At 33.6% G+C, this 15280-nt stretch overlaps 1 pseudogene; it reads left to right on the forward strand.

The window, feature by feature from the left end:
- Positions 1–776: 776 nt before the first annotated feature.
- Positions 777–7609, forward strand: LOC109166014 (annotated as a pseudogene).
- The last annotated feature ends 7671 nt before the right edge of the window (positions 7610–15280 follow it).

A 15280-nucleotide genomic window follows, 5' to 3' on the forward strand; every position in this document is an offset into this window, starting at 1 on the left:
AATACAATAATATGACTTGAATCAAAGAAATATTCAAGCAATGGCATACAAGAACCCTAATAACAAGCTCTAGATATGCATTCTCACAAGACAATGCATCAAATCTCACATTTCATAGCAAAAATCACAAGTAGAAGTCAAGAAATCATCATATAGGTAAGAAAATAGATTTTGTAAAGCATGGGTTACCTCTTATAGCCTACAACTTCACTTATCACACCCTTACAAGCTTCTATTAAGGCTCTCCTTCAACTTCAACTTCACAAACACACCAAAAGACACCAAAGATTCTATCTTTAGAAAAGACACCTTAAAAGGTACTAAAAATACTAAAGAACCAAAGATCTTACCTCATATATGCTCAAGATTAAGAAAGGTTGAATCTTGGGGGCCAACTTGAAGAATCTTGGAATGTCCAAACTTGGCTTGAAGAAGAAGCTAGCTATTTTCTAGAAAGAAGGAGGAGCTTTTCATTTTAGGGTGTTAGGGAAAAGAAATGAAAGATGACTCTAGGTTAGCTTGGGATACAATCATAAGGTGAAAAGTCTTCTTTGCCCTTACTAAAATGAGAAGTGTAAGGATACAAGGGAACAATTCTTTAAGCTTAGAGTACAACTCCTTGACTTGGGTTGACTAGTCAATTTCTAGTCCCCGACTATTGAATTTTCAGGATTTTAGGAATAAATTATCAATTAAGCTAGGATTAATTATCTAATTAATCCTTAAATAGAATTTGGATTTACGGGGTGTCACACAATCTTCCTCCTTGGATGTGTATGAAGCGAAAATTCATGATGCTCACTTTGTTGATTTCTGGTCCTAAACAATCCGGGAATGGCATTGATGTTTATTTGGCATCTTTGATTGACGATTTGAAACTCTTGTGGGAAGAAGGTATAGAATCATACGATGCATACCGACAAGAAAGATTCGTCCTTAAAGCTGTTTTACTATGGATGATCAATGATTTTCCAGCATATGGGAACTTATTAGGTTGCACTGTCAAAGGCTATCATGCATGTTCTATCTATGGTGAGAATACATATGCCAAGAGGTTGAGGCATAGTAATAAAATGGCATTCACAGGACATAGAAGATTTTTATGTAAAACTCATCCTTATCGAAGGCAAAAGAAGGCATTTGATGGTAAGGAAGAATTTGACTTAGCATCAAAACCATTCATGATGTTCTCAAAACAGTTGAGGGGATCAATTGTTGTTGGGGAAAAAATAGTGGCAAGCTAAATGCTAAAAGAAAAAATAGTGAATCATGTTGGAAAAAGAAATCAATTTTCTTTGAGCTTGAGTATTGGAACCATTTTCATGTTTGGCATGTTCTTGATGTCATGCACATTGAGAAAAATGTGTGTGAAAGTATTATTGGCACATTACTTGACATCCCAGGAAAAACCAAAGAGGGGGTAGCTGCTCGCCTAGACCTTGTGAAAATGAATGTGAGAATGGAGTTGGCACCAAAATAAGGGGAGAAGAGAACGTTTTTGCCACCCGCTTGCTATACACTAAGCAAAGATGAGTAAACAAAAGTTTGTAACTCTTTGTTACATATGAAAGTCCCAACAGGCTATTCATCTAATGTGAGAAACCTTGTCAATGCGAAGGAGTTGAAACTTGTTGGTCTTAAATCGCATGATTGTCACACTTTCATGCAACAGTTGCTTCCAGTTCTATTTGAGGTGTGTTGCCCAAACATGTAAGGTATGTTATCACTCGGTTGTGTTTATTCTTTAATTTCATATGTAGCAAAGTGATAGATGCCTCAAAGTTAGATGCGCTACAAGATGAGATTGTGACAATGTTGTGTTTGCTGGAAAAGTACTTTCCTCCTTCATTTTTTGATATAATGGTTCACTTCACTGTTCATCTTGTGAGGGATGTCAAATTGTGTGGACCGGTGTGGTATAGATGGATGTACCCATTTGAAAGATATATGAAAATCTTGAAAGGTTATGTGCGAAATCGCAATCGACCTGAAGGTTGTATAGTCGAGTGTTATATTTCTGAAAAAGCTATAGAATTTTGCTCAGAGTATTTGTCTAATGTACAAACAATTGGGATCCCATCAACATTTAATGAAGTGGTGCGTACTCGGCCTTTATCAGGTGCTCAAATGCAATCCATTAGCCAAGAGGAGTGGGAGCAATCACATCGTTATATTTTGGCAAATGATGTAGAAATAGACCAATACGCCAAGTAATTTTTCCAACTCTGTTAAAACTTTCAATATATTGTTTATATTGTAGTGGTTAAGTGACATTGGTCAAATACCGTTTGTTAGGGAACACAAGGCACATTTGAAGGCTACATTGCGTGGTAAAGTACCGACAGAGAAGGGGCTACTTGATGAGCATAACCGCACATTTATTAATTGGTTACGTGATCGTGTAAGTTGTATAACTATGACTAGTACAACAAAATACAAGTCAATGATTTTATTATCATATAATAATTTTAAAGTTTTATCATTTTTAGGTTGGAAGAGCAATAAATGATTCCACCCATGAAATATTTGAAAGACTAAAATGGTTGGCGCATGGTCCTCAGAACCAAGTGTTAAAGTACTATGGTTATTTAATTGAATGAGTTACTTTTCATACCAAAGATTGTGATAATTCGAGAGCTGTCCAAAACTCAGGAGTAAGATTAGTTGCAAATATAATGCAAGTTTCTAGTGCAAAGGATAAGAATCCCGTTGAGTCAGATATGGTATTTTACGGAGTTATTGATGAAATATGGGAGCTTGATTACCATACATTTTGAGTTCTTGTGTTCAAATGCAATTGGGTTGGGAATAACAATGGTATTAAAGTAGATGATCTTGGTTTCAAATTAGTAAACCTCAATAGGATTAGATTCAAATATGATTATTTTATCTTGGGGAGTCAAGCCAAACAAGTATTTTATATTCAAGACCCTCAAGATCCTATATGGTTTGTCGTGCTTGCAACTCCTAATCGGGATTACTTTGAATATCAAGATGGGAATGAGATGGATGAATCAATAATCCATCATCAATGCTTTACGAAAGGGATGTCATCTATGAATGTTGACGATAAAGATGAGAGTGAACCGCCATGCATTTGAGAAGATTGTGATGGGACTTGGGTTGAGAATAAGAACTCCTAGCTAGTTAGTGTATAATTACTTTTCAAACCTTATATTTTAAATTTGACTATGTATGTGTTCTACACGTTGTTACTTTTCTATGACTTGTAATAATTTTGTTTTTAATTTTTGTGCTTATTAGGTTTGCGGGCTTTATGGCTGGTCGTATGAGGAACATCATTATGAGGAACAAAAGGGAAAAGAGGTACATGGTGATGAAGAACAAAAGGGAAAAGAGGTACATGATGATGAGGAACAAAAGGGAAAAGAAGTTGATGATAGTAGTACAATGTCAGATTCTCAAGATACCCAATCAACTAGGAGCACTCGAGGTCGTACCCAAATGCATAAGCTTGCTATGCAAATGGCACAAGGAGTAAAGAAAGAGGTAAAGTTCAATGATTTGGGACAACCAATTGGGCAAAGTGTTGCAGAACTGCAAAGTTACATTAGTGTCCTTGCAAGAGAAAAAGGTCAAGTTGAATTATAAGACATGGAAACATGTGCCACAAGATATTAAAGAAAAGATATGGGAGGCTGTTAATGTAAACAAATTCTCATTCTTTTACTTATATTAATTGTGATATTTAACATATTGCAGTTTTAATTCTCACAATATTTTTTCTATGTAGTTGACCTTCATTGTTTCGCCACAATTCAAGAAATCTTGCTTGAGCTCAGCAAATGACAAATGGCGGCAATATAAAACACAACTCACAAATAACTTTATTTGGAAGAGACTGAATGAAGAAAAAACCTTGCATAAATCACCCGCGGGATATGATATTATGGGAGATGAATGGAGTCAATTTGTGATTACCCACATGTCCGAAGACTTCATGGTAAACTCAAAACTAGAAGTGCTTACGTATTAAATGTGTATTTTGTTTGTGAAGCCTAATGCTAATTATTATCATTTCCTGAATAATTTCAGATTAGGACATTATATTGTTTCACACTGTTTGAGCAAAAAAAAAAAAAAAAAAAAAAAAAAAAAGGGATAATTACTTAGGGTTCAATCTACAAAGTCATATCCCATAGTGAGTAGGGAATGTATTGGAATAGAGTTAGGGTTCAATCTACAAAGTCCTATCCCATAGTGCAACTGTTGCTCTTTTGAAGATGAGATTAATGAGCTTCTTTCTTTAGTACTGAATCTGACTACCTGAGCTACCTAATCCAATTTCCCCATTTTATCTACAATTCCAAATTACCAATTGGCTTCATTCCTCTTTTAATAACAGGAGTAAAAAATTGAACAATATTAATCAATAAGCTACTGCATGTGATGCATTTCTACAGGAAACTGCTGAAATTTACATGCAATGACTGCTATAAACTGCTGAATAGGACTGCTATAAACTGTTGAAATTTACATCATAATTACTTACTTCTAGAGCTTAATGATCACTAATATAAGTGCTGCCTTCTTACATGGAATTAATGAATTGAATTATTAAAATAGAAAATAGGACATTTCACTATATGTATCTTAATGTATGGTGCTATGGCAGAAATATAATGTGAAGTTTTGATCATGTTTGTCTTAGAAACTAAGTGAGCAACAAAAGTTACAAAGAAAGCAAAACCTTTTATCCACATAAGATTGCTTGTAAAGGATATGCGCGTCTTGCTAGTGAACTTGTAAGTAATTATTATTTCACTTTCACTATTATTACTTAAACTCATTTTCACCCTAAGTTTGACATAAAAATTATAAATCTTCTTGCATGTAGTCAACAGAATTGTGTGATGATGAGGAAGTAAATAGAGCTATACTTTGGAAGAAAGGGAGAACTAGTAAGCAAGGATAAATACAAGGAGATGTTTTGTAGACAAAATTTTCAAAGATTGTAAGCAAAACCTTTACTGGTATTATCATCTTTATGTATTTCGAAAGATTGTGGTTATCATATATGGTCATTTGTCATGCATTACAGGATGAATATATTCAGCAAAAGCAAGATGGTTTGTTGCCACTTCAAGGACCAAATGAGGACATCCTGACACAAGCTCTTGAATCTAAGGAGCATGGAGGTCGGGTGAGGGCTATAGGGGGGAGATGTCGATCCCTCAACATATTTTAGAATGGGTAGTGGGATCATGCCTACTCATGAGAAAAATGTTCTTCTAAGCCGACATGCAAAAGTTGAAGACAGAGTAACAAAGTTAGAAAATTTGGTACTTCAAAATGTTGGCGGTAATATTTAGATTGAAGAAAAAGGAAGTTGTACTGCAAAGGATGCAAATGGTGCCAACAAGCTAAGTGAAGAAGAAATTGGATATATTAAAGAAAAATTGGATTTCGATGAGGATGATGATGAGCTGAAATTTATTGACAAACAAAATGTCTTGGAGGTAAGTACTACAATTATTTTTGACATATAGTATTATTCTAGACTTCAATATGTAGAAATGAAAACATAATTTGATTCACTTTATTCAGGTTTTAGTGTTCTTTCTGGTACAAATTCATGCAAGAAAAAAGAAAATCAGAACTGGAAAATTAACAATTTTAATGCCCAAAGCTCAGTCTCAGCACACCATATAAATTGATTATTAGGTTGGATAGAAAATTAGATTATTCTGTTAGTAGCTGAGAAATTTACTAATTTAGAGGATTCTAAGTGCAAAAACAAGAGTTGTATAGTTGAGGATGTTGATTCAAGCTAGTAGTGGGATTGTATATGATCAATCTGTGGCCCAACTCTTTAGTCCTTGCTGTTGTTTATGGTGCTGTGGAGTCATATTTGCTTGTTTGAGTTAATACCATCTGAGGTCCTCCGAGTATAGTGGTCTTGCCACGTTTAGTCCTAAACTTTCAAATTTAACCATGTGTGGTCCAAGTTAACCAACCATGGTCCTTTATGTTTCAAAATTTAACCAGTGGTAGTCCGTTGAAAGGACCATGGTTGGTTAAATTTTAATAGTTGATGGACCATAGATGGTTAATTTGGACCACGAATGGTTAAATTTGAAACTCGAAGGACCACAGATGATCAATTTGAAAGTTTAGGACTAAACGTGACAAAACCACTATACTCGGAGGACCTCAAATGGTATTAACTCTTGCTTGTTTTCATATATCATATTTGCAATTTTCATATATACTATTTGCTTGTTCATTCCATCAATAGAGATATTTGCACACAATCTATTTACATAATCATGATGTTAATTTGTCTATGTATATAATAAACATTCTTTTCTTAGTATATTTATTTATTTAGCTAATATGTGTATATTTTGCAAATTAGAAACAATGTAAGAAGAAAGCTGCCAAGGAAGTCAAAAAGCTTGAGTTGAACTCCTCAAGTATGCCTAAGTCATTATGGCTACTATATTGTTATTACAAGCGTGCGCTTGGGAATGGAGAGAGTTTAAAAATATTGCTAGATCATAATGTATTCGGGGAATATTGTACTCTCTATGTGCACGACGAAGATGTGACTCCTTTTTGTCAATTGATGCCAATATCGTACACATATATTGATGTGTACATATGGTATGATTTAATATATATTTCGTATTTATAGTCAATTTGATATATATATATTTATCACTTCTATGCTTTGTTATTCTAATTCAGTTTTCATTCCAATGTTAGGTATTTGTATAAAAAGATGATGGAAGAGAACAAGCATGACAAATTCAGATTTATGCAGTCATGTCATGTAGGGCATGTGCCAATGACAATAACAGATAAAAAGTTTCTAGAAAAACAGTTGGAAAGCAGGGCACGAGCTTTAGCAGACAGACTGCTTGGCAATCCAAGTAATGCAGCACATTTGGTGCCATGTAATATAGGGTAAGAATGGTTACAATTATACATTCAATTGCATATTATTTTGTCTTGATGTAATATAATTATGTGTTTGTGCATAGTTTTCAGCGGATTCTGACAGTTATCAGCGTCACTAAGGATATTGTTTATTTGTGGGACCCTCTTAGTCATCGCATTCGCGATGATGATTGGAAACATGTTGTAGAAATGTAAGTTTTTTTTTTTTAATTTCTTTTGATTTATATCAGTATGATTATTACATTATCTGAATAATCAACAATATATATGAAGGGCTATTAAAATGTTTCATGCGGCCTCTGGGAATGGAAAGAAATGACGAAGTAAAACTGTTTGGAAAATTGTCAAGGTAATTTAATATTTTTAACTAATTAGATATAAGTGTTTATATATGTATTTATATCTAGATAAATTGTTAATGCACATGCAAATATTATTTAACATATATAGGCTTCTCGTTAACCGGATAGTAACTAATGTGGTTTCTATGTCATGGCTTACTTGAAAACTTTAATTAAGAATATGCCAGACATTGATGATAAAGATTCTGTTCAAGCATCGGTAAGATAATTTTTATCATTACGTCTCGATCAAAATAAATTTTATTCCTTCATTATTTCGAGAAATGGTACATGTCTTGGTGGGGATTCTTGCCCAACAGATGAAGATGTCCCAGAATGGGTAATCCCTTTGGACCAAGATGAAGTCTTTTCTTCTTCTTCTTCATTGCCATTTTTGCAAGTGATGAAAAAATGCCTGTGATGAACACTAGTAGAGCTGTCCAAATCCAAGCCATATATGTACCTGTTGGGCATATATTAGAGCTGTCCAAATCCAAGCCAATGCAAAGGATAATGAATGACCAGTGCATAAGCTACTGCATTATGCCAGTAGTTTTGACTTATTTATGTAGTGTCACTATCTATCTAGCTAGCTATCTCTTATAATGTTATGTTTAGCCAGTAGTTTTGGCTTATTTCTGTAGTCGATCCTAATCTGATTATCTAGGCATGTTTTTTCCAGCTCTGTTGATTCTAAAGGTTCCATCTTTCAGCATTTTATTTTGTTATCTTTAACTGCTATTTGATGCGTTATGAGATTTTTAGCAAACAAAGTTGACAGATAGTTATTGTGTGTATTTTTAGATGGATGATGATATGTATGGTGTCTATTTCATATCATGACTGCTTTAGTTTATTCATATTTGGAATTCTTGCATTTTGGTTTGGTTATTTAAAATATTGCTGTTGGTTTGGTTATTTAAAATATTGTTGTTGGTTATTTAAAATCACTCAAACCGTAGTTAATATGATTGACTTTATTAATTATATTTTTAAAATTTTTTCATGGTATTAATAAAATACTTGGTAAATAAATATATAGCATTATTTTGTATTATAACTTTGATATGTAATTTAAAAAATAGTGCACAAAAATGGTAATAGACAATGTAGTGAATATAATCAATTGATGAATTTGAATGTAAAGAATTTTAAATTGGAGAAAAACAAAGACAATATAACTAATACAATTATTTCTCTTAATTAATTTATTGATAATGAATAATTTTTTTTAATAAAGACATTGTAGAGACAATGTAGCGAATACAACCAATTGATGAATTTGAATGTAAGGAATTTTTATATTGGATAAAAATAAAGACAATATAACTAATGAAATTATTTCTCTTATTTAATTTATTGATAATGAATAATTTTTTTTGATAAAGACATTGTAGACACATAATTCTAAATTAAAGAAATGCATATGTATTATTTTTTGTTGTAGCTACTAAATTATTATTTAATTTAATAAGAGTAAAATAGAGTACTAATTATGCCAACTTTGATTGAGATGTGGTTCGAAGCTAAGACCTTTCTTATTGAAATCAATGAGTAAGTTAACGGTAAACTAATAGAAATTAACGGAAAAGATAATATTTAACGAAAAAGTTAACGGATAATCATATTCATTAAGGATAAATTAGGAAATCTTAAGGAAAAATTAAAATCTGATCAAGTCATTCATTTGATTAAAAAATCCAGCCTCCATTTTTTCTACCCATTATAAACCTAACTCTCTTGGGCTCTTATTAGTATAGTAGATAGTAGATATATAAAAACAAAATCCTCTATTTCAACTTCCCATCCAAAAGGCTCCTATACTATTAAGGGATAGTTATGTTGTGCATCCGTATGCACCATGCATGGTGCATACAGATGCAAAAACGACGTCGTTTTATTAAAAACGCGTGTCTCCCCTTTTTAAAAAAAATTCAGGTTCGATTCCCAGCAACAACATTATGTTGTTCATTCATTCTGGAATTTTAGTTCATAGATTATGGAATTTTAGTTCATTGATTCTGGAATTATAGTTCATCGATTCTGAAATTGTAGTTCATCGATTCTGGAATTATAGTTCATCGATTCTGGAATTGTAGTTCATCGATTCTGAAATTTTAGTTCATAGATTCTGGAATTTTAGTTCATTCATTCTGGAATTTTTAGTTCATAGATTAGATTCTGGAATTATAGTTCATAGATTTTAGAATTGTAGTTCATAGATTCTGGAATTATAGTTCATCGATTCTGAAATTTTAGTTCATATGTTGTTGCTGGGAATCGAACCTGATTTTTTTTTAAAGGAGAGACGCGCGTTTTTAATAAAACGACGTCGTTTTTGCATCCGTATGCATACAGATGCACAACATAATTTGCCACTATTAAGGTTTGCTTAATATTGTAAAAATATGGTAATACAATTACTATTCGTACTACAATTGTACCAAATGGCATGGAAATTAGACCAATTGAAAAAGGAAATGAAAATTAATAATTGACTCAAAATTAATATGATTTCTGGATATAATTTACTGCATATAAAACGATCACGAACTCATTGATTTTCTACCATTATATACTTTTAATTCTTGTTTGATATTTCTCAACTTTCTCTATATTGTTTAGTAATGGAGTCAAATTTTGTCACTGCCTTTAATCTATCTCATAGGACAATGAAAAGTTCTATAAGGTTCCGGTTGATGCGTTGTTATTTGTCTAGGGAATATCAACGCACAACTGTCAACCACCAAACACTAGAGGTCTGGAATGCTTATTTCATGACTCCAGGGTACATATTGCATTTTTGCATTTTTTTTAAATAGCACTGTATTTAGTGATATTATATTAATATCAATTAATATTAATATTTATGTTGTATGTAGTATGTTGGATAGTCATACTTCAATATACATCATAAAAATTTAGAGTTTTTTGCACTTTTGGTCCCACGACTATAGTGGCACTAGCAGAATTGATTCACGACTTTTGAACCTTGCAATTTTAGTCCACGACTATTGATTTTTTTGCAAAAATGGTCCTTCCGGCCACTTTTCCGTCAAAATTCTACCGGAAAATTTTTTTATTCATTTTTAACAGGGCTAAAATTGACATTTTACTTATCTCAAAATATAAAGGAAATACATAAAACGGAAAGGTAAAAGCGATTGCATTTGAGAATCTCCGCCGCTTCTCTCGCCGGAAATCTATACAACGAAGCTTTTCTGATGTCTTCGGATGATCCTGCAGGCGTGCTGGCTCCGCCTCCAATGCTGCTGCCGGATAACCCAACTAGCCCGGGGAACGCCACGGCCGCTCCGCCGCTTACTGACAGCCCTACCTGCTCCAGGAACTCCGCCGCCTGGGGCAGTAGTATGTAGCCCAGTAATATTGTATGTAGTCAAATGTCAATTTTTTCTTTTATTTTTTGAGATAAGTAAAATGTCAATTTTAGCCCTGTTAAAAATGGATAAAAAAAATTTTCCGGTGAAATTTTGACGGAAAAGTGGCCGGAAGGACCATTTTTGCAAAAAAATCAATAGTCGTGGACTAAAATTGCAAGGTTCAAAAGTCGTGGATCAATTCTGCTAGTGTCACTATAGTCGTGGGACCAAAAGTACAAAAAACTCTAAAAATTTATCACAAAATAAATTTGTTCTACACAGAATATAATCACAAAAAAAAAAAAATTGTTACTCACAGAATATATAATTTATATTATTTATTTATTAATATTAGATTAATATTATAGTTTAGACTCATACTATAATTTACATTCATACTCATACTGAATATACTCACACATAATGGATTTGTTAATAAATCTACACAGAATGAATTTGTTAATGTAACACCCCCGATTTTCAAGCCATTTTAAACTTAAATATGCAAGATAATCTAACCACAAACATAAGCAGAACACAGCGGAAGTCTATATAAATAAAACTGGAAAACGGAGAGTGTTATGCCACGTCCACACCAAGTGAACGCACATGCAACAACATCATCAACAACAGTCTAAGAGTCTATCATAAGACAAGGTCAAACCAACAACAATCTATTGTTCATCATAAGAGGCACACATGCCCATAACAAAACTAACAGAGTCTGGGGGAACTACACTAGTCATCTCTATATCGCGCTCGCCACTACTCGGGACCTAAAAATCACATAAATAAATGGGACGACGCCCGGTCAGCGAATAATGCTGGTAACCCATCAATACGCGTCAATAGCATATATAAATAGATAATTATTAACAAAATCATTTCGAAACGGAATACTGTATATATTTCAGTTTAAAACCCAAGATAGAAGTCAACCACAAAGACTCTATACCATTCACAACAAGGATAAGGGAACACATCCCAAGACACATCAAGGAATGACAATAACAGAACACTCAACACGCATGAGATGAAATCTACTGATCACAAAGCAGAAATCATCAAGGCAAAGGCAACAACAACAACAAGTACAACTCGAGGTGTATTCTACTGATCACAAAGTAGAATACCACTCGACATACTCAACGGATAAGGATAACATCCACACATTGGCAACACATGCCACCGTGACAACACATGTCACAATTTCCACAATCCATGTTCCATCCTTATGCCCGGTTCCAACCTTATGGCTACCCCCAACCTTATAGCTAGTTCCAACCATTACCTCCAGGACCCCTGTACATACAAGTCCAACCTTATGCCTCTGGGAATCGTCGTTCCCCACCTATACCCACCAAATCAACAACCACCGATTTCATAGTACACGAGGGTACCGTTCAATTCACACGGCCTGAAGCCCACTTCGCAAATATGAGCCTATAGCCCAGTTCATAACTCCATAATCACGTCATAGCCACCACGAGGACCACTGCCGTACCTTGGTGACTAATGTCCCATTCCATTAATCGTGTAATCCAAGTACAGCCACACACACAACACCATCATAGGAATCAATCAACGGATCACAACGAAGATATGAAACCATACTCAATCAAGGAAAGGATCACAATCCGACAACAACGATGATCAACGCAAGTCATCATCCACAATAGGAAAGAACAAACTACACACGCTAGCATTTCAACACCGAACTAGCATGCTTATCAAACGGTTAAACAAAACATAGTTCCGAAGAACATACAAGACTCATCATGGTTCAACGAATCACAAGGTTGAACACTTAGCACGATTCAAGACACCAAAACCTACATGGAATCCTACCATATAGTTCTAGACATACGAAACATCAAGAAGACACTCAAAAGCCCAACAAAAGAACATCGGGAAGTCAAAACATCGAATACCGAGTCAAAAGAGTCACGGGGAACAAATCCCCGACAATCACCACCATTGTACCCCGCGGGTACGAGGCCAAGAACCACCTGTACCCCGCGGGTGGGGCGGCGGGTGGAGCTCTGCCCGCCGTTCCGCCCGCGGGTACATGCCCTGTACCACAATAATCCCTTCGGGGATTTTCAACACCAAGCTCAAATTCAAGTCCAAAACACCCAAAATCTCACACAATACAACAATATGACTTGAATCAAAGGAATAACCAAGCAATGACATACAAGAACCCTAATAACAAGCTCTAGATATGCATTTTCACAAGACAATGCATCAACACTCACATTTCATAGCAAAATCACAAGTAGAATCCAAGAAATTATCATATAGGTAATGAAAATAGATTTTGTAAAGCATGAGTTACCTCTTGTAGTCTAAACCTTCACTTAATACACCTTTTCAAGCTCCTAACAAGGTTCACCTCCAACCACAACTTCAAGAACACACCAAAAGACCATAAAGATTTCATCTTTAGAAAAAGATACCTTAGAAAGCACTAAAAACACAAAAGGACCATTGATTTTACCCTCCTAGATGCTCAAGAGTAGGAAAGGTGGAATCTTGGAGACAAACTTGGAAGATCTTGGAATGCCCAAACTTAGCTTGAAGGAGAAGCTAGCTAAAATTCTAGAGAGAATGAGGAGCTTTTGTTTTGAGAGTGTAAGAGAAAGAATGAAAGATGTCTTCTAGGTTAGCTTGGAATACAATCATTAGGTGAAATGTCTTCATTACCCTTACTAAGATGAAAAAGTGTAAGGGAACAAGGGAACTATTCACAAAGCTTAGAGTACAATTCATTGACTTGGGTTGACTAGTCAATTACTAGTCCTCGACTATTAAATTTTCAGGAATTAAAGAATAAATTGTCAATTAGATTATGATTAATTACTTAATTAATCCCTAAATAGAATTCGGATTTACGGGGTGTCACATTTAATATATCTACACAGAAAATATATATTTCATACAAATAAATTAGGATAGCAAATGATTTCTATAACTACGTTGCTAGACAACGAGCAAATTTGCCCAATTAATACAAATCCTAAACACTGATATATAAGATATTTAAAGTTTAAGCACCGGATGCTACATCTACACATTGGCTATTAATTGGACAATTATTTTCTCGAATTCAAGCAATGATAACATAAGAAAATACAATCGATCTAACTCAATTCTTCAATTGCATTATATGATATTCGATGTTATAATTTATATAATTGTATATTGATCAAAATATTCTTAAAATATTATAAAAAATCTATTCTGTGCATCGCACGAGAGAAAATACTAGTAAGTTTAAACTTAAAAAATTGATGAACAAATTTAAATGTGTTTTTTAACGTTTTGGGCTATGGGCCGGTTTGAGCCAAAATCTTTATTGTTTTGTCTAGTACGATCAGACTCATATTTTAACTAAACTAGCCAATATAATTTAATTAATAACTAGATATTTATTGTCTCTTCTTCCCCCTAAGTTATATACTTATAGCACTTTCTCCCCCTGAATTATTCAAGTGGCTGTTTTTCCCCCTAAAATGTTAAATGGACATATTTACCCTTAAAATAAATATTTAAAATAAATATTTCATTTATTTTCCTTCTCCAACAAATTATGACAATAATTTGGTTCAAACCAAACAAACACTATAACAACCAAACCGAAATATTCCAATTATAATTTAGAATAATCGAAACTCGATATTTAGAGTTTATTAAAATCGTGAACTGGAACAGACGATTCATGTTCCGAACTGAAAAAATAAAATACATTTATTGTTGAATTTAGACTATTTAAAATAAAAAATAAAATTTTAAAATAAAGACGGTTCAAAATCGCGAACCGGATCCAGAATCGCCGATTCACGGTTCAAGATCCAATTTTTTTATTCATAATTTTAATAAATTGAAATTCAAATATTAGGTTCTAGATCTGAATCATAACCGGAAACTTTTAATTCAATTGCTATAGTGTCCGGTTCAGTTTGATCTGAACCATGGTCATCCCTACGTATACGCGATAATTTGTTGGAGAAGTAAAATAAATAAAATGTTTACTTTAAGGGTAGAAATGTCAATTTAATATATCAGGAGGAAAAACTACCACTTTTAGAATAATTGAGGGGGCTAATGTGCTTACCTAAATAATTGAGGGGGAAAAATGACTATAAGTATATAACTCAGGGGGAAAAAGTGCTATTTTCCCTTGTTTTGTCTAGTACGATCAGACTCATATTTTAACTAAACTAGCCAATATAATTTAATTAATAACTAGATAATTGACAAATCAACCTACTTATCCGACATTACTCAAAGCGAGACAGAAAAATGAATGTGAGGTAAGAATTTAAAAAATGCATAATGAGTAAAAGTCCTAAAAAATAATTTTCACTAAAATACGTCATTTTTCTACTGACCTAAATAAGTACTTTTTTTGGTTAATAGACAAACATTGAAAGCTCTGAAAAAACGACTTCCAAATGTCATTTTATAAAATTTATAAACGGACCCTTAATTACTTTGGAATAGGATGCCATTCGAACAACACCGTTTACTATCAATTCGGAATAGGATGCCATTCGAACAACACTGTTGAGTGTTGACTCTCAATTTTTTATTTCGATCATCCCCTTCAGCTCCACTAATACGAATAAAAAT

This window comes from Ipomoea nil, unplaced genomic scaffold, assembly GCF_001879475.1.
Source record: "Ipomoea nil cultivar Tokyo-kokei standard unplaced genomic scaffold, Asagao_1.1 scaffold3084, whole genome shotgun sequence".
Taxonomy (NCBI): Eukaryota; Viridiplantae; Streptophyta; class Magnoliopsida; order Solanales; family Convolvulaceae; genus Ipomoea; species Ipomoea nil.